Raw genomic sequence first — 23,696 nt, 5'->3', positions numbered from 1 at the left:
CCTCATTCCATCCACATACTCATGTTTGTTTTTTTGTGGTTTTTATTGTTTGACACATACTCATGTTTTGATAGAATATACTTTGATAAACAAACAGGTCCATTAAAAAAGTAACCCTAAGAAACCTAGGGTGCTGCTCGAGACAATCATCCTTCAACTCTGGTGACTTCTCCTCAGAAATGCAGCAGGCTAAGGAGTCCATGTCATGTACTGGAAAGGGAGAAACACCACTACATACCAACCGGGCCCAGAAGGTGAATCAACATGGTGCAACGTACCTTGGTTGGAGGCCAATTTGACAAGAGGGCTTACCATTTGGCTCTGGTCTGAGCACCCCTGAATGTGGTGACAGAGCTTGGTAGCAGGTGATTGCTACGGTCAGAGATGTAGTCAAGGCGAACCAGGGTCATACACGGTGGGGAAGCAGCGTTGTCAGGAAGCCAGTACCAAGTAAGCAAGCAGAGCAAGGTCTATTAACAGGCCAAGGTCAGTACCTGGAAAGCAGGCAGAACAAGGTCTAGTATCAGGGAATCAGTCAGAGAATAGTCAGAGGCAAGCCGAGGTTGGCATCCAAAATTCGCAGAGCAAGGTTAGGGATCAGCCGGTTTAGCAACGGGAGATCAGTCAACAAAAGCAGGGACACAGGAATACACACAGGAAAGCTGAAGAACATCCATTGATTAGAACACACCGGGGTCTCCTTTAAATAGACAGATTGGTGTCAATGCCCATGGACGTGCGTGCCGATGCATGTGCTGACGTGTCATTGTACGCTGGGTGCTAGTCTGAGCTTGTCTGTGTGCTGGTACATGTGCACAAGCATTATCTGCATGGGAATGTGTATTCGCTGTATTGATTTCCAAACAGCTTCAGCCTGACTCCACTCAGGCTGTGCCCCGTTGCATTTTCCCCTGACCACAGAGATTAATCACAATTAAGCCCCTTGGGTGGGGCAAAATGCATCAAGAGCATGGCCTGGGTGGAGTCAGGCTAAAGCCATTTTCTTGATTCACTTTTTGGGCTGATTTGGTGTGCGGCTGTGTTTCTCCTTTTTCAGGTCCAAACAGGTAAACAGGTCATTCTGCTAAAGACCACATTTTTCTTTCTACATTGTTGCTGCTTATTATGATGCAACTATTTCTGCCTAGTTTCTTAGACTAATTAAGCACTTGAGTTTATTTTTGTGTTGTATCTATTTTTTACTGTATTGTCCTCCAGTGGGATAGCTTACACATACAAAGTGCTTTTAGGGAGCACACATTCCCAGGCATACTTTATTGATGTAATAAAGCAGTTCACATTGAAGACTGTGATGGATAGAGTAAGAATAATATCTGTTGATCTCTTCATTATTGTAATAAAACCGCCCAGGAATCCTTTTGTAACACATTGTTAATTCTTAAAGTGGGAAATAGGTTTATCATTACGGTAGGTTATATTTTGAGAAAAACTCTTTCTATTCCCACTGTGTGCATTTTTAAAATACCTGTATAGTGATAAATAAAAAATAATATCCTCCCATGTTACTTGTCTTATGTAAATGAGCTACTGGTAGCTTCATCAATCTTGATCTCGTGTTAGGTATTTGCAGTTTTCTTGACACATTCATTGTCCCAATTTTTCCCTGCTGGGGAATTTTTATTTATACCCCTTATCACTCTGGCTTCTATATGCCATCCGCAGACTGGTTAACATTATTAAATAAAATTATTGATTATCATCATAATGTTTTCAAAAAGTGTATATGTTCTTTCCTGTGGGAGAACAGATGAACAGACTGTATATTTGTCATACAATGGCCTTATGAAGAAATGTCTCTATAATTCATTTAACAAGTACCCCTGGGACATGGCATTTTGTAAAGTTCACACAATTTGCAGCTATTTTTCCTTGTAAGGTTTTAGACGTGATAACCATGGCTGGATAAACGAAGAGCAACATTATGGTGATCACCACATTTTAAGTCACAAATGTTTAATTAAAGTCAAAAAAGGGCATTGTTGATATTTAAGCTGCAGTGAATACTCTACCCTGACTGTAATATATAGTTGTAAATAATGACTTATCCTATTATTGTACAATTATTCCTAAGAGACTGTACAATATAAGACTATAGCTAATGGTCTGGAAAATGTAAGTCGACCAACTATCTATAACTATTTCTATTTTTTAACACTTTGTATCTTTATAATATATACTGTATTTATTGGCGTATAACACTCACTTTTTTACCCTGAAAATAGAGGGTAAACTGCGCCTGTGTGTTATACGCAGAGGGCTGTGGAAAGTTTATTTGAAACTGAAACATCCCTCTTAAAGTTAGGGTGCGTGTTATACGCCTGTGCGTGTTATACGCCGATAAATACGGTAGTTAATGGTTTTTATCTTATGTTTAAACTTCTTCATAAGAATGATCAATGATTTAGCAAATTTTCTTTCTGTCTTCATACAAAAATATATGTATTTATCCGAATTTACAAAGCCATTGCTTTTTTGATGTTGAAATTTAATTTGCTAAAGAGCTTAATGCTGCCTACAGTCTTCAGATGGCGGCCGGCATGAGTGTACAATTCAGTCTCCAAATCTTCATGCACATGAACGATCATTCCACAAACATGCACATTTGTCTTGAGCTTGTTTGGCCTATGAAGAAAAGAGGAGGAACACTGGCCAATTGCAGCTTCCACCTCCACAACCCTTGTTCCAACACCACTGACACCCACTGAATTTTTTTTGTAAGTAATTTTACTGTTTTGGAACTAGTAAGTAACCTGTAAAAAACTGCACAATACGAAAAACAATGGAAAACCTCTGTCAGTAACCTATTGGGGAATTGTCTCATGCGTCCTCTTCTTGTACTTGACGTGATTGTAGAAATTAGTATTAGTGCAATTGTGACAGACAAAATTGAGTACTGTCCGTGATACATTTTTATTTGCACTAACATACAATTTTTCAGGACAAGCTTTCTGGGTATGTCCCCTTCTTCAAGGTCCAAGCAGTCCTGATTCACAAATTTTACATTCTGCTAAAAAAAATTGTGAATCGGTACTGCTTGGACCTTGAAGAAGGGGCCATGCCCTGAAAGCTTGTCCTGAAAAATTGTACTGTATTTGCTGGCGTATAAGACTACCTTTTGCACTTAAAAAAACTGGCCAAAAAGCAGGGGTCGTCTTATACGCCGGGTCAGCTGTTTGGATGCCTGCTGGATGTGCAGTAATACTGTATGTAGCTTCGGCTACATACAGTATAGTACCCTTAGCAAATCCCAGTGAGCTATGTATTAAAATGAATACAGAGCCTGCTTGGATTGGAGTAACAACCTCTGCCAATCCGAGCAGGCTACATACAGTAGCCTGCTCAGATTGGCTTTGAGAGTCAGAGAGGCGTGGGCTGATATTACAGCCTCTGTCAATCCAAGCAGGCTTTGTATTCATTAATAGAATACATTGCTCGTCGTGATTGGTTCCAGCTCCAGCAAGAAGGAAGAAGAATATGGCCCCAGCTCCAGCAAGAAGGAAGAAGAATATGGCCCCAGCTCCAGCAAGAAGGAAGGAGAATATGGCCCCAGCTCCAGCAAGAAGGAAGAAGAATATGGCCCCAGCTTCAGCAAGAAGGAAGAAGAATATGGCCCCAGCTCCAGCAAGAAGGAAGAAGAATATGGCTCCAGCTCCAGCGAGGAAGGAAGAAGAATATGGCTCCAGAAGGAAGAAATATGAAGCGTCGGAAGCTTTGGAGGGGGGGTTGTCTTATATGGTGACTACAGGCAAAAAATCTGTAAAGTTAGGGGTTATACCCCAGGTCGCCTTATACACCGCCAAATACGGTCTGTTAGTGCAAATGAAAAAAACATCACGGACAGTACTCAATGTCCTCTTCTTGTGATACTCATACAAGAAAAAAGGGGTGTGGTTGTCTCAGGGACAGAAAGTCACAGACAGGAATAAAAAAAACATATAACAAATATTCTAACTCTTCCAGACACTACTAAAAATGCATTTAGTACTTTCCCCTGTTAAAAAGAACACCTCTCATGATAGGAACTGAGGGAAATTATCCAAAATAGAAACACAGGCAGGAAAAAATATCCAAGAGAGGTTCTAACCCTTTCCAACTATTTACAAGACAAAATAAAACATTTTGGCTGGTGTTGTACAGTTTAAAAAAAAAATGTAGCCCCATGCTCCCATTGTGTATGCGCTATATGTTAAATTCTAGTTGCCTGAGCTGTAATTTAGATCAGAATAATTATGCTAAATTGTTGGTTCTGTTTCAGTTTAGCTGGGTTGCACAATTTTCCCCTTGACGGTGGGTGTCGCTGTTGCCACAGGTCAGGGTTGGAAAGGCAGCAGGCTAGATGCATTGGGTCTCTTTCCCAGAAGCAGCTCAGGGGGTGTGGTCAACCCGCTGTGCATTCTGGGGAGGTGTACTTAAGGGACAGACGCCGTTCTGGCGGGGTTCGTTTCGCCTATCCCGATCTGATGGCCCTCCTGGCCTCAAGGATGCGTGAGCTGTTTTGTAGCCTCGGGGTCAGCTCGCAACTGAGAGTAGGCCCAGGAGTCTCTGGGGCCTACTAATCCAGGAATGGTCCTCTGCTACCTTACCTACAGAAGGAAGCTGAACCAGTGGGATTCAATTGATGGACGTACCCTGGCAAATTTACCACACCATGCTGCCGGCCTGGCTGAAAGATCCTTGGCACTGTGAGTTGTGTACTTTATCGGAACTGTGCAAAGTGTGCGAGTGTTTACGCGATCTTGTGGCAGAAGATCGTGGCATGGCCTGTCAACACTTATTAAGTTAATCCTCTGGATCTAAGTTGTATAGCCATTTTGTCCTTGTATGTCCACCATCTGCTTTTGACTGGTTTTGGATGATTTTTTGGATTACATTTTTGTATAATTTGGATTTTATCCTTTGGCATTTTCCAAAAAAAGTGTTTCTACAGAGTGCAGCAGTCCAGGATGTTCCTTTCTTCCATGGATTAGTGCAGAGCCAGCACCTGTCGGTGTAACAGGGCGGGAACAATCACAGGTGTTTGGGGGCTTTGAGCGGTACGTTTTCTTTGGATCTAAGTTGTATCCGTGATCCGCAAATCAAAGGTACCTGAGTACCCCCATCCCTCTACCCCTCTGTTGGAGAACTTTGTTCAATTAAAACCTTGAACCTTGAAAGAGACTTCGTGTTTGGTGCAAACATTTCTGTGGACAACTCTTCGAGGAGAACCCCTGAAACGAGCGTATGGAACAGTAAGGTAACGGCAGGCCCAAATCTAAACCAGCAGCTCTTTCGGGGGTAGTGCTACATAAAATAAAAATAAAAACTCACCATCCCACTCTCCCTAGTCCCCTTTAAAAATGTTTGTATTGGATAGGGATTAGAAGGTCTAACGGTTACTTTTTACAGTCTACAGTTCTTTGAAAAAGCATTCATACACATTTTGTCATGTTACAACCAAAAATTTAAACATATTTTATTGGGATTTTATGTGATAGATCAAACACAAAGTGGCACAGCATTGTGAATTGGAAGGAAAATTGTAAATGTTTTTCAGCACTTTTTACAAATATATATGTGAAAAGTGTGGTGTGCATTTGTATTCAGCCCAATTACACTGATACCACTGATGCCCCTAACTAAAATTTAGTGGAACCAATTGCCTTCTGAAGTCACCTAATTAGTAAATAGAGTCCACCTGTGTGTAATTTAATCTCAGTATGAATACATCTGTTCTGTGAAGCCCTTAAAGGTTTGTTAGAGAACCTTAGTGAACAAATAGCATCATGAAGGCCAAGTAACACACCAGACAGGTCAGCAATAAAGTTTTTGGAGAAGTTTAAAGCAGGGTTAGGTTTACAAAAAATACTCCAAGCTTTGAACATCTCAAAGCACTGTCCAATTCATCATCCGAAAATGGAAAAAGTATGGAACAACTGCGAAGCAACCAAGACATGGCTGTCCACCTAAATTGACAGGACGGGCAAGGAGAGCATTACTCAGAGAAGCAGCCAAGAGGCCTATGGTAAGTCTGGAGAAACTGAAGAGATCGACAGCTCAGGTGGGAGGATCTGTCCATAGGACAACTACAGCAAACAAGTGGAAGAAGGTGCTCAGGTCAGATGAGACCAAAATGTATCTTTTTGGTCTAAAAGCAAAACGCTATGTGTGGCAGAAAACTAACATTGCACATCCCCCTGTGGACACCATTCCCACCATGAAACATTGTGGTGGCAGCATCATGTTGTGGGGATGCTTTTCTTCAGCAGACACAGGGAAGCTGGTCAGAGTTGATGGGAAGATGGATGGAGCTAAATACAGGGCAATCTTAGAAGAAAACCTGTTAGTCTGCAAAAGACTACAGTAGAGAATGTTGGCGGATGTTCACCTTCCAGCAGGACAACTACCCTAAACATACAGCCCTGAGCAAAAATGGAATGGGTTAGATCAAATCATATTCATGTCTTAGATTGGACCAGTCAAAGTCCAGACCTAAATCCAATTGAGAATCTATGGCAAGACTTGAGAATTGCTGTTCACAGACGCTCTCCATCCAATCTGGCGCCCCGCTGTGTTTGCTTCCCAAGCCTTGTTTTGGCTCTGATCACATGGCCGTGTCGTTACTATACTGGGGATGCCAGACGAACATTGTAGATACCACAGTATGGCCAGCTACAGGCTCTGGCGTCAGACTTCCCCCTATAACCACTCCTGGAACCCACATCAGGCTTGACGGTCTCTCCACTGACCCCATCTGACCTTGATGTGTTATGTGGACAGATGAAGGACACTTTGCTGTGCTCAGCCATCCCACCCTATTCTCGTTGGATCTAATGTGGTGCCAGAAACATATGGACTCGCTGTGACCTGTAGTCCTTTCTCTTCAGCCCAGAGATGTATCTGAACTCAACTCTACTGCTTTCCATGTGAGTGGATATTGTTTTCTTAATAAATGTTTTTATGATATGTACTCAGAGGTGCCCCTTTCCTTGTTTTTATCCAATCTGACAGAGCTTGAGCTATTTTGCAAAGAAGAATGGGCAAAAATTTCACTTTCTAAATGTGCAAAGCTGATAGAGTCACCCCCAAAAAGATGTATTTGAAGTGTAATTGCAGTGAAAGGTGGTTCTACACAGTATTGGCTCTTTGTGTTGGTATATCACATAAGATCCCAATAAAATAGATTTATGTTTTTGGATGTAACATAACAAAATGTGGAAAATTTCAAGGGGTATAAATACCTTTTCAAGGAACTGTATATCCATGGTAGAGACCCCCCTTAATGCTTGTCCTGGTGACTATTATTGCTGAGAGTGAAAAGATAAGAAAATACCAGAACAGGAAATCTTACAATGTAGACACTAGTTCCAGTGACAACTGTCCAGGAAATGATTTCCCTCACTTTGAGGAAAGTGGATAAAGTTCCTGTTGGGGCTATGGAACAAGAAGTGAAGAGAAATCCTGCCAGTGAGGCACAGATGACAAAAAAAACTGTCAGAAGTTATAATCCTCCCCTACTCTATCCAAAATTTAAAAGTTTGGGCTTTAGTTTTACTTTAAACTCATTTACCTCCGTCGGACAGTGGCAACTTCTGACAGTTTTTGCCCTTCTTCACCATGAAATAATTTCCAACACTATCTGCACATGTGCAATGAGGTTTTTAAATGACTGTGGGATTTTTATTTTATTTTTTATTTGTAGCCTTCTTCCCTTCTGTAAATCTCTTATCCAGTCTCTCTGTATGTGATTTATATATACAAACTTAATTTCCCTTATCTTGCACATTAACCCTTTCATTTTGATCCTCCCACTATATGTGATCTGTACAATGACCCTTTCATCCTCTCTCCCCCTTTTGTGTGTGACCTGTACATTTAATAATGCACTGTATCTAATGCTCTGTTACCATACTCCATATTTTAACCACTTTATTAGGAGCATGTTTTTTTATTTTCAAAAACTGTGGCAAAACTATTTATATAACCTTGTGACAATTACTGAAAAAAGGGATGGGGCTTTTTGTTGTTCTGGCATTTTTGTTTAATGTTTTCTAACAGAAAACAAAGGGAAACTGTTTTTTTTTCACACTTTTTGATCTTTTTACCATTATACAATATATTAAAAAATAAAGACCCATCAAAAGAAAGTTATGTCTGTCCCCAAAAATATTAATTTAAGCACAGTTGCATAATCATGTAATTGTCAGTCAAACTATCACATCGCTGAAAACTGAAAACTGACCTAGTACCAAAGTAGTATTACAGGCTGGAACCCAAGTGGCTAATGTGTATCTATAGCCAAAACCTTTTTTTAGGATGGGAAAGAATTTGAACCCTTGGCAGTTATTTTTCCTGCCAATGGAGTATTCATTTGAAACATTCTTTCAATTCTTATCTGATAAAAAGTTTGTCCCTAGTACAGGAAGCAAGGAGAATTATCTCATAAAGCAACACATACAGAAGTTAAAATGCTTATTTAAAGGTATTTAAACTCAAGGTATGATCGTTATTACATACTTGCACGCAGGTCCGATCCGCCCTATAGGCTCACTATGCAAGCCGCTTAGGGCCCCGCTTCTAAACTCGCTGGCTGCATGGGAGAAGCGGTAAGAAGTCAGCACCCCCTGCGCTTCTCAATTTAATGTAAGATGTCATTTCTGACAGCAGAACACCCCCAACCCCCGCTTCTCAACTTTCTTTAATGTGACATGTCACTGTCGTCAGCGCCCCCCGCTTCTCATTTTTAATGTGCCATTTAATTTTGCTTTGGGCCCCAGGGAGGTCAGGATCGGCACTGCTTGCACCAAATTGGAATAATGTATGTATGTATGCATATATCATACCAGAGGGGCCACTGGGAAAGCTGACAATCATTGTAGTGGTTGGTGTTACTACAGTGATACCAGTAAACTTCCGTGTCCTATGCACAGCAGCCTCCTCACTGCACACTGGCCACAAGGGGTGCTCACTCACCATACACAGTACACAGACATTCTCTGTTTGGACGAAGTGAAGAGGAGAGGCGGTGAACATGGGACTAAGGGAATATAGGTAGTTTAAGAAAGAGGAGAGGGAGTCTGCCCACTGGACTAGCATACTCATTCTCACTACAACTCTCACACATAAAGGCCTCTGTGTATTCTTGTACACTCCCATCAGGTGGGTTCCAGCAAATGATATCCATGATCCTAAACTCTAAGCTCACTTTTATGCAGATTATTTTACAGGATGAAATTTTAATTTTAACCCTTTGCTCCTGACAAGAATTAGCAATACTGAACAGTTGGAGAAAGCAAATAACACCAATGAAATCCAGAGCCTTGTTGTGCTAGGAAAAAAAGGCTTAGCTAGAGCAAAGATTTAAAATAATTCACTCTGTGCCATGGAATATCCAGAATTGTCCTCTTTGCAGCTGAAGGTTTCCTTGTGCATCTCTTCTGCTTGGCCTTCTTGCTTTTATCTTCACCTGAAGCCAGCTGTCGCTCCTTGCTTCTTTCAGCCAGACCCCGGATGATATGACACCAGGTCTTTCGTAAGTACCGATGGAGATCTGGTGCCATGTCTGATATCTGCTTTGTGATCTCCATCAGCCTTAACACAAAGTTACTTATACCTGTCTTTAAGCAGGTATATGTTTGTTTTATATCAAAGTTTCATAGATATCACTTTTATCGGCTCCAACAGCTGCAAAATACATTATCAAGTAAGTTGGAAGCAAAGGTGCTTGTAGGTCATGTGGATTCAGGGACACATTTAATCATTTTGTTTAAAAAAATCTGGACAGTAATGGTATTGCAGTTTAAATTAATAAGACTGAAATTTACGACCTTGATTCTGACATAGTCAATATCATTCTTCAACTATCCACTCTACCGTAATCCAACAGCGTCATGTGTTCAAATAAATGATACAGTGCTATTTCATTCCAGCTCAAAGTTTTGTGATTGATGTTCAATATCGGTGATACCCATTTGTTTTCTTGACAATTCTCTATATAAACAATGATTCATTAACTGTAATAGCAATATTCTCTAAAGATGCTATTTTCAAATTACCTCTGTAAAACTGTTTACAGCAAAATGTGTACAGAGATAACATTTTCTATTTGTTAAGCACAATTACTGATTGCTGAGAAATTGTTGCATTTAACTCAGTAGAAAAAGCACCGAAATACATAGATTTATAGGCAGAGGTAGTATGCATGCTACAAAGTGAAGAAGAAGGAAGAATTCCTCCCAGCAGGGGTCATGCTATTATAGTTATGCTAGGTGGAGATGATTCCATCTTATTTTAAGCAAGGTCTCAAGCACACTAGGGATTTCTATATAAACTAAAAATAACATAAGAATTTACTTATTTTCTTGCCTGTAGACACAATGAGGTTGAGGTTCTCTTTCTTTAAAAGCTGATCATGGGCCTGGTAGACATTGCCAACTGTGATATTGCTGTAGCTATGGTGCTAATTACATTTGTTGTCCTTTTATTTACATTTTTATCAATTTTTTTTACCTACTGGTCCATTTATTATTATAACTAAACACAAAATGGAAACTGATGAGCACAGAGCCACCAAGCCAAACAACTTTTGTTTTCTTTCCTTGATAATTCTTCTTGGCAGGTCAAGTCCTAGGCACATGCATCATAAAGTGGTGTTTAAAAATGTATGAACAATATGATTTGCTGTTTATTTCATTTTACACTACACATTTTACATTGGGGGTATCTACGTGACACTCTCTGTAAATTTGGACGGAATGGCTTAATTTACTTTGATATTTCTGCCCTCTATATCGACCCTTCTGCTAAAGTATATATATCCTTGGTTCTTTCTGATCAATTCAACATTACTAATGGTACACACCAGGGATGTCCCCTATCCTCATTAATATTTTAACTAGCTGCAGCGATCAGAAATAGTTCATCATTTCTGGAGTCCAGATTTACAATACTTCTCATAAAATAGGGGTCTTTGCTGATGATTTTATACTCACTCTGACAGATGTGGCTTCTTCCCTGTGGGCTGTACAGTTTTTACTGGATGATTTCAGTTCAGTATCATACTATAGGGTAAATATGACTAAATCTTCTATATTGCCCATTGCTTTACAAAACCATAAATCTGAATCTCCAAATAGTAGTACGTGTCACTTACCTGGGATTTGAATTGACTCCCTCAACTCTCAATAATACACCACTAATTATAATAATTTATTAAAGATGTTCAACAGGATTTATCACAGTTGTTGAAATCAGAAATGCCCTCTGGTGGTTTTTAAAATGCTAGTACTATCAAAGGTTCTATATTATTTAAGAACCCTTCCCATTCATATACCTACAGTTTTTTCTAATATTAAGGGGCAATTAAACACTATATTTAAAATGGACTTAAGGCAAGAGTATCTTATGAGGTATTTTGTAAAACTGCAAACATCTTTTCTTTGTCCCTAACCATACAATGTATTAAAACACTAAATAACCAGTGATCTTGCAAGATAAGGAAACTCTTCCTGTTTGGATCTGCTTCTATGTTTAGAGTGGTCAGTTTGCATCACTGATTCTTCCTTGGGACCTACAGCATTTAGACTGTTGCTAACACCCCCCAAGTCCAGCCCTGCTAAGCTTCTGTGGCAGGACAATTAAAAGCTGCTGTGGAGGCCAGTTGTATAGCGATCATATGACTGAAGCTAAAATAACAAAATAAGTATTTGACATGCAGTTTCTAAAATGTTATTACCATTAGTTTTTTTGATAAAGCTCTGCTATCAACAAGTAACTTGGAGACCTCCCCACCACTAATAATTTCAGTGTTACAAAATGCTTTTCTACTTGAAGGGGTCTAATTGCTCTACCTTTTTTCTTATGCAGCAGAATGTAATGTAAGTGGGCTGTGGGAGTGGGCGTTTATAACTTTTCCAGCCCTATTTCATATATAATTGGGCATTTTTTTGAGGCTAGTGTGGGAAAAGTAGCAGTTAAAGGTATCCGATTGTTGCAGTGACAAAAAGTCAAACCTTTCCAGGGCTTTCATTTTGCATTTGGTAGTTCTTGTATAGAAGTAATGTGCAGACGTTGCTGATCCAAGAGACCAATACGGAATCCTGTGCATGTGCCTTACGCCTAGTAATGTCCCTGGTATTTCCAATATGTCCTACCTAGAGTTATGTATAGCTTCAAGGTCCAGGTTTGCATTTTCTTACTGCAAACTCTTTGTTTTCTCTTCTGGTGTCAACCACAGTTGGTCTCTCAGGGCTGCCACCTGAATGTCTGCCAGTACTTCTGTGCACATCTCCTGTCCTCTCTGATGTTAGTGAGAAGGTGATTTACACATTTAGGAATTACACTGCTGAACCCCCCCCAGAGATTAAGAAGAAGCTTGCTAAAGACTTTCTTTAAAAGTCAATTAATACACTATTGCAGGGGATAGTTGTAGCAATTAATATGAACTGCGAGCGTCAGTGAGGTTTTTTATTGAGGAGAGCAGGAAAATGAGCTGCTTAGATAATGCTAATTAAAACTGAATGAGGTTAAAAATGATTTATGAATCATAAAGAAGATTTTTAGAAATTAAATATCCAAGTCTTGAAAAAATACATAGGAATTCCTAGAGTGTCTATGACGCTCTTTTGAATTCTGACATGCTTTTGCACTACAAATGTTGGTGCGGGAGACAGATTCATGTACCTGTTGTTTACAGGTACATGAATCTGGGGCATGCACCACCCTTGTGATTGACAGTGGCAGTGGGCAGTTCCTTAGACAGCCTTCTATTGGCTATATAAAGTACCCACTACCTGCTGTCACTTACAAGAGTGGATCTGATGCAAACTAGTGTATCTGCTTCCCCATCAGGCTCTGATCACTGTAGCATCACTGGTTGCCAGGAGACTGTCAGCAGGATCTTTAACAACCAGTGACAGGGTAAGGGTAGTAGCTGCAAATGTACCATTCTGCTACAGTGTGTACAGACAGGCATCCTGCCTGTCTCTGTAGCCAAGTTAGAGTTTATCCTAATTACAGTTTTGTTGTCTACAACGGTAGGTATTTATATTTGAATTTGGGGCAATAATAGTGTCATTGTGTAAAAGAACTACCCGAATCTGCTGCACATGTTGGAAGAGTTACCAAAATGAGTAGTAGTTGCAGGCCATTTTAAAAGGCCAAAGCACCAGAAAACTGTTCATAGGGCTTTGTGAATTCCCCACACAGAATCCACACCTAAGCAATATTTATTTTTGTGAACTGAGCTTTTTTTTATATAAGAAAAATATCATATTTAGAAGCAGTTAGGTGTATGATATGGTTGGTAGTTGTAATCACTCTGAAAGAAAATCCTGCATTATAATAATAATAATAATAATATACACAGTACTGTGCAAAAGTTTTAGGCAGGTGTAAAGAAATGCTGTAAGGGAAGAATGCCTTCAGAAATATATCTTTTCATTTTTTTTAATCAAATTACAAAATGCAAAGTAAGCAAACTGACCACCCCTTCATGTAAAACAACTAAATTCTTACACTTGCACACTTTGTACTCTTGCACAAAGTCATGGATTTTGTAAAATTAAAGTCAAGGGCATGATTAACCAATTATACTAAGCAGGTATAGGTTGAAACACAGTCATTAACTGAAACAGAAACAGCTGTGTTGAAGGTGTTTAAAAACTGGGTAAGGAACAGCCAAGCTCTGCTACTATGGTGAGGTTGTGGAAGACAGTTTCATGTTACAAGTCATACACCATGGCAAGGCTGAGCACAGAAACAAAACACAAAGTAGTTATACTGCATTAGCAAGGTCTCTCCCATGCAGGCAAAGATTTGAAAGCAGGCGGAGGTTTCAAGATGTGCTGTTCAAGCTCTTTTGAAGAAGCATAACGAATTGGGCAACACTGGAGACTGCAGTGGTTGACCAAGGAAAGTTAAAGTGGTATTAAAGGTGTGGCTTTAAAAAAAAAGAAACATGTTAAACTGACCTGCTCTGTGCAGTGGTTTTGCACAGAGCAGCCCTGATCCTCTTCTTCTCCAGTCCCCCGTTGGTGCGCCTGGCTCCTCTCCCTTGATCAGTGCCCCCTATAGCACACCGCTTGCTATGGGTACATTGCTCGCTCTTGAGCCCTGCTTTATGCGTCCATAAGACACATAGTGCTGCGACTCAGGCCCACCCCTGCTCTCTCCTTATTGGCTCACTGGCTGTGATTGACAGCAGTGGGAGCCAAGGGCTCAGGGTGCTGTCTCAGCCAATAAAGGATAGGGATTCCCATAACAGCCGAGGCTCCCCAGAAAAAACACGTGATACAAATGTTATAAATTGAGTTACATTTCAGTGAGTAAAATACATATAAGTATCCCCTATCATCCAACAATAATTCTGGCTCCCACAGACCGGCTACTTTATGTGCTCATGTGGTACACAGATTAGTCCTGTCAATATAAGGGAGGTGCTCCTAACGACAACTTGATATGTGTATAAAAGACAAAGAAAACCTGACCACAGAATCACTTTCTTCCATTCAAACCTTGACATCGTGGGAAAGACCAAATACCTGTCAAAGGACGTCAGGGACAAGATTGTAGACCTGTACTAGGCTGGAATGGGCTACAAGACCATCAGCAAGAAGCTCAAAGAGAAGGAGACAACTGTTGGAGCGATTATTCGCAAATGGAAGAAATACAAAATAACCATCAATCACCCTTGGTCTGGAGCTCCATGCAAGATTTTGCCTCATGGTCATGATCATGAGAAAAGTGAGGGTTCAGCCCAGAACTACAAGGGATGCGCTTGTGAATATTTTCAAGGCAGTTGGGACCACAGTCACCAAACAAAACATTGGTAACACACTATGCCACCATGGATTGAAATCCTGTAGCGCACGCAAGGTCCCCCCCCCCCCCCCTTAAGAAAAAGGCACATGTACAGGCCCATCTGAAGTTTGCCAATGAACATCAGACAAGACCAAAATTGACATTAACTTGACTCGCCATGTTTGGAGGAAGAAAAATGCTGACTATAACCCTAATGCCGCGTACACACGACCGTTTTTCGGGTTCTAAAAAATGATGTTTTTAAGGGTCTAGAAAAAACAACGTTTTTTTCAACCCGATCATTAAAACAGCCTTGCCTACACACAACAAAAAAAAATGCTCTAGCATAGCGCGGTGACGTACAACACATACGGTGAAGTTCCATTCGGATGACGCTACCCTTTGGACTGCTTTAGCTGATTTTGTGTTAGTAAAAGACGATTCACGCTTTTCTGTCTGTTACAGCGTGATGAATGTGCTTACTCCATTACGAACGGTAGTTTTACCAGAACGAGCGCTCCCGTCTCATAACTTGCTTCTGAGCATGCGCAGATTTTTCACGTCGTTAAAGCCCACACATGACCATTTTTTACAACCTTAAAAACGACAACGTTAAAAACGTCGTGAAAAAAAAGAGCATGTTCGAAAAAAAAATTTGGCCATTTTTTAGAACCCAAAAAATGCTCTGAAGCCCACACGACACATGACATAAAAGAAAACGTAATTTTTTAGAACCCGAAAAAACGGTCGTGTGTAAGCGGCATAAGAACACCATCCCTACAGTCAAGCATGGAGGTGGAAACATTATGCTCTGGGGCTGTTTATCTGCTAAATGTACAGGCTGACTTTGCCACATTGAGGGGCCAATGGACGAGGCCATGCATTGTAAAATCTTGGATGAGAAGCTTCTTCTCTCAGCCAGATCACTGAAGATTGGTCATGGATGGGTCTTCAAGCATGACACTGACCCAAAACATACCGACAAGGCAATAAAAAAGTGGCTCAAGAAGAAGCACATTATGATAATGAAATGGCCTAGCCAGTCTTCAGACCTAATCCTATAGAAAATGTATGGAGGTAGCTGAAACTTCGAGTTGCCAAGCTGCAGCCAAGAAACCTTAAGGATTTAGAGAAGATTTGTAAAGTAGAGTGGACCAAAATCACTTCTGAGATGTGAGCAAACCTGGTAACCAACTACAAGAAATGTCTTACCTCTGTGCTTGCCAACAAGGGTTTCTCTACCAAGTACTAAGTTATGTTTTGCTTTGGGATCAATTACTTATTTTACTCACTAAACTCAATTTATAACATTAGTATCATATGTTTTTTTCTGGATTTTTGGTTGATATTCTGTCTTCATCATTTAAAATACACCTATGATAAAAATGATAGATTCTTCATTCCTTTGCAAACTTACAAAATCTGTAGGGGATCAAATAATGATTTACCCCACTGTATATACGGTGTATACATATATTTATATATATATATATATATATATATATATATATATATATATATATGAAAAAAAAAGAGTTTCTAATACGGAACATACACACATATATATTGGCTTAAAGTCTATCTATAATGAGAGAAATAGGAAAGCTGCCGTCACTGGTTACCTTCTGAAAATGCTTCCTGGCTATGTCTGACTATTAGTTCTGAGGCATATAACAATTAACTGCTTGCTGACCACCTCACTAAGGAGTACAGTGGGCGAGCGGCTCTCAGGACAAGAATTATACTACATCCCTAGGCCAGCTGTCTTGTGCTACACTGCTCCCTCTATAAACAGTCAACTAGCCAGCCAAAGTATCACACTGATTAGATTAGACATTATAACCACACAAGACATGCCAGGGCTGTATACAGAAGGAGTGAAAGAACAGTCTGTCTACTTTGAATCAGTACACCTGGAACCGATGACTAGAAGATCCTTTAGGACCAAATTACCTATGTTTATATCCTGTTCACATAGAATCCTTCTCAGTGTTGACTGAGAATGTTCTTATTTAAATATTTGCTAGAAACACCAAGGTTTGCACCCATAAACTGTAATTTTATTCTGTTAAAAGTTTAGTTCTTAGTGTACGAACCCTGTAAACCGTTCCTACAGCAAAGATACACAAACTGTGCAAGCCAGTGGTGTATTTAGGTTTAGTGCTGCTCTAGGCCTTACTAAACTCGTGCACCCCCTAATTTAAATATGGTCAATAATCTCTGGTGGTGTGGGTACAGCGTGGCTCTGTCTGGGGGTGTGGGTACAGCATGGCTCTACCAGGGTCCCCCAGCACAGCCCTTTCTTTTTCTTCTCTTATAGCACTCTGCTCTTTTCCGGGTTCCAGGTTCTCCCCCCAGAGTGCATGTATGCTGGGGGACTGTAGCCAGCTGTCTGTGGACACACTGGGGCCACCAATCTTCTGGGATTACATTTCACATGATGCCACCTCCTTCATGTGTTCTGATTGACCCTCTATTGTGGCCGATGGGGAGGGAATCAGAGCGGGCAGGAAGCCAGGTGGAGCTTAGGGGAGCCAGATTAGAGCCACTCTCTTCTCCTGTTCAACTTCAGCTGACAGGAGAAAGGAGGGGCGAGTGGGGGAAATACACAAACACTGTGTTTACAGCTCTCCTCTCCCTGTCACAGTGCCGTTGCCTAAGTGATCACCGCTTTGCCGATGGGGGGGGTGGCTACACTGGTGTCACCCGGGTATGTTCTGCCCCCCCCGCACCACCATAGCGATGCTATTCAGATGTACTCCCCTGGTGGTAGCCCTGCTTGCGGGAGGAGGGTGCGGATGCCCCCCCTACAAAGTACCACTCTAGGGCCTAGGCCAAAATACAGCACTGGTGCAAGCAGAGCATCAGTCTTTTTTTTTTTAATCTACAGAAATGTGGTACCAACAGTGTGACGGAATCCCCAAATGAGACAGGGGTTAAAGCCGTTTACGATAATCCATTCCGAGCCCAAGACAGCTACCGACACGCCACAATCCAGCAGACGAACCCCAACAACGAGACACAGCTCTGTTTGAGGTTCAAACGAATAGAGAATCTTTATTGAGAAGGCAGGCTCTTATATACACCAAAAAGAATACTTGCAGTAATCAAATGGACAATGACACACTCCACCCACAACATCATACAATGGTTACTAACGAGCCTCCAATACACATCTTTTAGTCAGACTTTCTGGCACCAGGTCTGACATAATTAACATGGGCTAATTAACTACATCTTATAAGTCAGACATCTGACCTTTAGACTGTGCTAACTCACAATCCACGTTTATCATCAATATAAATTCACACAATACAGTGTCAATTAGCATAACACCATGGAAAGGTCCTTAGGAGCCATCCTAGGTTCATTTACATCACAGTAGCAGACTAAATTACCACAGCAAGCTTAATAGTACATATCAGCCAACACACAATACATATACAATATATACAATATCTATACCTCATTAAATGTGACTAGCACACACCATAGTGGGGTTCTCATTCACCCTGTGCCCCTATTGTGACTCCCGTTACAAACAGCTTACCACATGATGTGATGCTGACTGTGTGCCTCCCCTGATAGTCCTGCCACCCTAGACTACATCCTGTGTAGGCACTTCCCAGACATGTAGCAGTTTCAGAAGGAGGGGTCAGCAATGGCGTCCTCCATATTTGTCTTTGGGTAAGGGCTATTTTTTTAGATTGAATCTAAAGACTGAGTTTAATCGCCAGTAGAAACTAAAGAAAACGTTTTTGTTTAGACCAGATGGTTTATTACGGCTCAGTTTGTTGTTATCAATAAGATTTAGAAAGAAGCAGATTTTGTTCCACAGAATATGTTTGGAAGATCCAATTATCAAGAATTGGTGCTATCCTAATATTTGCAGAAATACAAGGTCACCATAACCCCTTTTTATTAGGATGACACAGCTGACAGGCTTATATTATTTTATTTGAGGAGAGAATCTCTTTGCTGTCACTTCCCAGACAGAAAGCACTGTTATAAATTCCCGGATGTCTAAGTGCAGTATATTTCAGCATGATAGACTCACTGGTGTATTTTGTGCTTGCACTCTTGGATAATACATAGGCATATATAAATCAAACTCATCGGATGTTCAATGATGTGACTTTCAGATAGTTCGCCCGAATGCAGTAATTTTATTTCAAGTACAGCAGCTTGTGCTGTAAATAATATGAGACCATGGATTTGGAACAAGCTGGGTTGGTGTGTTGTCATTCGCCACAAAATCAATGTCTTTTTTCTTGTTCTTTTATCAGCATGTTAAGATATGTGATATTGTGACTGTGATTATGAGCCATTCATAACTGAATTTGCCAAGAATATAACACTGTTAATTTGAGATAGTATTTAAGTGAATATTTATATATTACTAATTCATATTCTAGCTTCAGATAACACTATTGATTTACACTTCTTTGACCTTCTATTGTATCTTTTAAAAGCAACAATTGGCTGAACTGGGTGGTAGAACTATTGGTTTTTGAATTCAGTGCTTGGATCCACCCTGCACACATATTTCTAAAGAACACTATTAATAGCAGGACCTTTTTTTTCTAGAAAGGCCAAAAAGGCCAGGTGGGGCAGAAGATTGGGCAATGATGACTGGTCAAGGGAGAAAAAAACATTGCAGTAAACAAGGACACCTTTTAATACACTCTTAGTTCAACAAGGATGCATAAGAATGTTACAATGTAGTTGACATAGCCAAGCATATTCAAGCTTAGAGTGACTTAGGGCCCTTTCACATGGGGCGGATCAGTAATGATCCGCCTCCGTGTGTCCGTACAGCTCAGCGGGGATCCTCCGTAAAATCCCCGCTGAGCTGGCAGCTGACAGGGCGGTCCCCGCACACTGTGCAGGGACTGCCCTGTCTTTCCTCCGCTCTCCCCTATGGGGAATCGGATGAACACGGACCGTATGTCCGTGTTCATCCGTTCCGGCAGACGGAAGAAAAATAGGGTTTTGTTCCGTCCAAAAATGTGGATCTTTGCGGAGGCGGACAAATTACGGGTGTCAGCGGATGGTCATCCGCTGACACCCGTAATCACATAGGGACCCATGTATGTCCCGTTTTCATCCGCAACGGATGGATGAAAATGCGGACATACGGTCTGTACGTGTGAAAGGGCCCTTAGGTAGCATCAATAGCATAGAAAATATCCTATATGTATGCCACAAAATATGTGGGAAATGGTAGGCCTAACAACTTGAAACTATAATGCTTGGAGTGCAGAGCAGCATAAACTCATTCTAGTAGAAGAAAAGAGAAAGGAAAGGAAAAAAGAAGGGTCAAGGAGGGCGGGGTCAGGGTCTCCTTTAGTCTGCGTTCTAGTAAAGTAGCCTCTAATTTACTATAGATTATATCTAATGTTTTTCTATGCTTTGTCTCAAGGAGGCACAATTTGGGTGTCTTCCACACCAATGGTTTGCTTGGATGCTGTAGTTACATACTTTATAGGAGGAGCTTAAATTGGGCTGAAATTGGATCAGGCAGGCATTTGTTTAATAGGGCCACTGCAGTGCCTGGGGTCAGCAGGAAGTTGGTAAGCTTACATAGCATCTGAAATATATCTGCCCAAAATTTGGAGACTAGTAGACTAGACCACCACACATGCAGATGGGTTCCTGGTTCCACACATCCCCCAAAACAGTTAGGAGAAATGTTAGGGACCATTTTGGCAATTCTTGCTGGGACTAAGAACCACCTAGTGAGAACATTATAGTTACCCTCAAGGGCTAGTATATTTATAATAGAGGATTTAGCTTACTGACAAATCTCAGCCCAGTCTTCTAAATCTAGTAGGAGATCGAGGTCTATAGCCCAATGGGTGGCATAGGATGGAAGGTTTGTGCTAAGGGCACAGTTTAGATGTGTGTATAATTTAGAAAGTAAACCTGGGACATGTGGATAAGATAAACATATATATATAACAAATTGCATTAAGGAAATGTGGCCTTCTATATAACTGGAGTAGAAATGTGAGATTTGAAGGTACCTGAATATTACTGAATTAGGAAGTTGATGCTGCTCCTGTAAAGTGGAGAATGAGTATAAGGGCAATGCTGTAACCAAATGACACAATCGATAAAGTTTTAAATTCTTTCAAAGTTGACAGGTGGTAGGATCAACACATGCAGGGTAAAATTATGGGTGCTTGCGGAATGAAAGGGGGTATGTGGAGTTAGTAGTTTAAATGGGATTTTCAGCATATCCCAAAGGACAATGGAGTGTTGAGTAACTGGATTTAGAATAAACATACATTCTTGGTGATGTAACCAGATGAGGTGGTCTATGTGTTCTCAGTCTAACCTATAATGGAATTTAATTGTTTGTGTGGTATTGAGCAATTTGTACAATATGGGCAGCCTAATAATATTTCCCCATCCTGGATACACGCAACAGAGCCCATCAGGAGATTAGCGCTGACCAGTGAGTGAGGGATAATTTGCTTGGTATAGCATGGACAGGTGGGATGTCAGATTGATACCCAAGAAATTTAAACTATGGGTGGCCCATTTAAACAAAAAGGTAGCCTGTAATTGAAGCACACCCTACTCGGGACAAGTGAAGATGAGGGCTTGAGATATTTGTAAAATAATTAAATTGAATACGATAAATTATATATCTATGCCGCGCTCATAAACCATAATGAAATGTGCAAATAATTACAATAATAAAGTCCATAAACCACCACTAATCGGTGGAAGACTGCACTACATTGTTCACAGAAACAGGATTACCTCACTCTCACTTGATTCAGGAATTTTGGTGATGGTTTATGGACTTTATTATTGTATTTATTTTCACATGTCATTATGGTTTCTGAGTGCGGTATGGATATATTATTTTATCATATTCAATTTACTTATTTATTTATTTATATTTCTCCTACTAGACCTTTGGTCTCACTACGGGCTGCTCGTTTTACCAATTGTATTATTCATTTTGTATCTAATTTGTATAACTTGTTTTTAAATTGTAAACTAGTCCACGGTGCGTGGCTTCAAAAAGGTTTTTAACCCTATTTATCAATGTTAGTGAATTAGTCTAATGTTTGGAGTAAGTTGGGCATCAAGATTAGAAGTGCTGTAAGAAATAAAAGAAAATCATTGGTGAATAAACAAAGCAGATGTTGATGGCCAGCCACTTCAATGCCATGAATATAGGGTTGGAGCGTATATTAGGGCTACAAGGGGCTCGATGGCCAGGGCAAAAAGGAGATGAGACCATGATAAAATTTGTCTCATTCCACAAGCTATTTCTAAATGGTCTGAATTGTAACCCTCGTATTTTATGTAGGCTTGCAGATTCACAAAGACCCACTGTAGGAAATTTGGGCCAAAGCCTCATTTATATAATTCTGAAGATTCTCAAAGCCTCAAGATATAATTCAGGTATGGCCACAAGACTGTATCAAAAGATTTGCGTATAACTCAGTGGTGAGCTATGTAGGTTAAGAAGGTTGCTCTACACATGTTATGGTCTGCTTGACGATGTGGTATAAAGCCCACCTGGTCTTTTTTAATCAAGGAGCCTATAATGAGGTTCAAGCACAGATTAGGAATTTTGAGAGAGCTTTACATTCATGTTGAGTAAATCAATTTTACCTATAATTGTCCCAGTTGTTGGTATCAGAGTTGGGTTTGGGGATCATGTTAATTATAGCTGCAAGGGTTTCTGTATGGAAATAATGTTTATTTTTTTTATTTTTATTTTTTTAAACAGTGGCTTGAAGTATTGGATAAGAGTGGAGCTAAAACACTGTGAACTTTCCGATGCATTTATGACCCTTGAGAATTTCCTTATATTGTTCATATGCATTTTGACACTTTCAGATACAAGAACTCATAATAACGGCGCACCCTGTGCCCACCACACATGCAGTAGAGGTTAAAAGCTTAGGTTCTGGCAAGCTGTAGCTGCATTAGTATGGCTATGATTCCTGAATTCGCAATATTTACACCACTGTGAATATGTGTATTTTGGTAGTTGCTGACAACAGGGGGTTGAGTTAGGGGATAGAAACACTTGACAATACACTTTACTGAAGATACTGAAGGGGTTTAAGAAATGTTGTAGTAGAGGTTGAGTTTGAGGATTGTTTTGTCCAATGTTTTGACCTAGATTAGTACTATCAGATAAGGTTTCACAAACTCAATATTTTCCTTTTTAAATCTAAAAAAATATTTAATGTATTGGAGGTGACTAGGATTTTAACCTTGCTCAGATGTATTCAGTAGCAGTGAGCAAATTAGTTTTAAAACAAGACTAATTAGCAATAGCACTAACTGCAAGTTGTTTTATTTTATTTTACTATATACTGATAATGTTGATTTGTCTGCTCTGAAAATAAACATACATTCCATCAGTTATAATAGCTTAAATTCATAAATTGTTTTGCTTAATGTGGATCAGAGAAACTGAAATACAAATATTCAGGAGTATTTGAATATTCGGATTTGGTAATAGTCCTGATTCAATCATCCCTAGTACTTATTTCAAATACCTTATTAGGTCAAAGTACCCAAAGCTATCCATAGACATGTGGAAGACCAGCTGGTATTGTATGATGCAAATACAGAAAGGTGATAGCAAACACCAATTTGCAAAAGTAAACAACAGTTTATAAAAATATACAGTATCTGATCAGAACCAATATCAGATCTTTAATAGCAGATAGAAAATGTGTACAAGTGTGCTAGAATAGCATTTAAAATGAGAACTATCATTTTCATATACTGTATACATTTCATAAACCATACAGTCATACATCTTGTCATAATGTCATAAGAGCAATCTTTCCTCCCATTTTCATGATCTTTTCAGTGAATTGTATTACCCTACCACACGTTTTCTACAACAAAACTGC

At 40.1% G+C, this 23,696-nt stretch overlaps 1 protein-coding gene across 8 annotated transcripts in view; it reads left to right on the top strand.

The window, feature by feature from the left end:
• MAPK10 (mitogen-activated protein kinase 10) overlaps positions 1–23,696 on the top strand; it is a 275,129-nt gene that overhangs the window by 150,480 nt on the left and 100,953 nt on the right. The gene's annotated exons all lie outside the window — the stretch shown is intronic.

Source organism: Rana temporaria, chromosome 1 (assembly GCF_905171775.1).
Source record: "Rana temporaria chromosome 1, aRanTem1.1, whole genome shotgun sequence".
In the NCBI taxonomy this organism is placed as follows: domain Eukaryota; kingdom Metazoa; phylum Chordata; class Amphibia; order Anura; family Ranidae; genus Rana; species Rana temporaria.
This window is presented reverse-complemented; position numbering and strand designations above follow the sequence as displayed.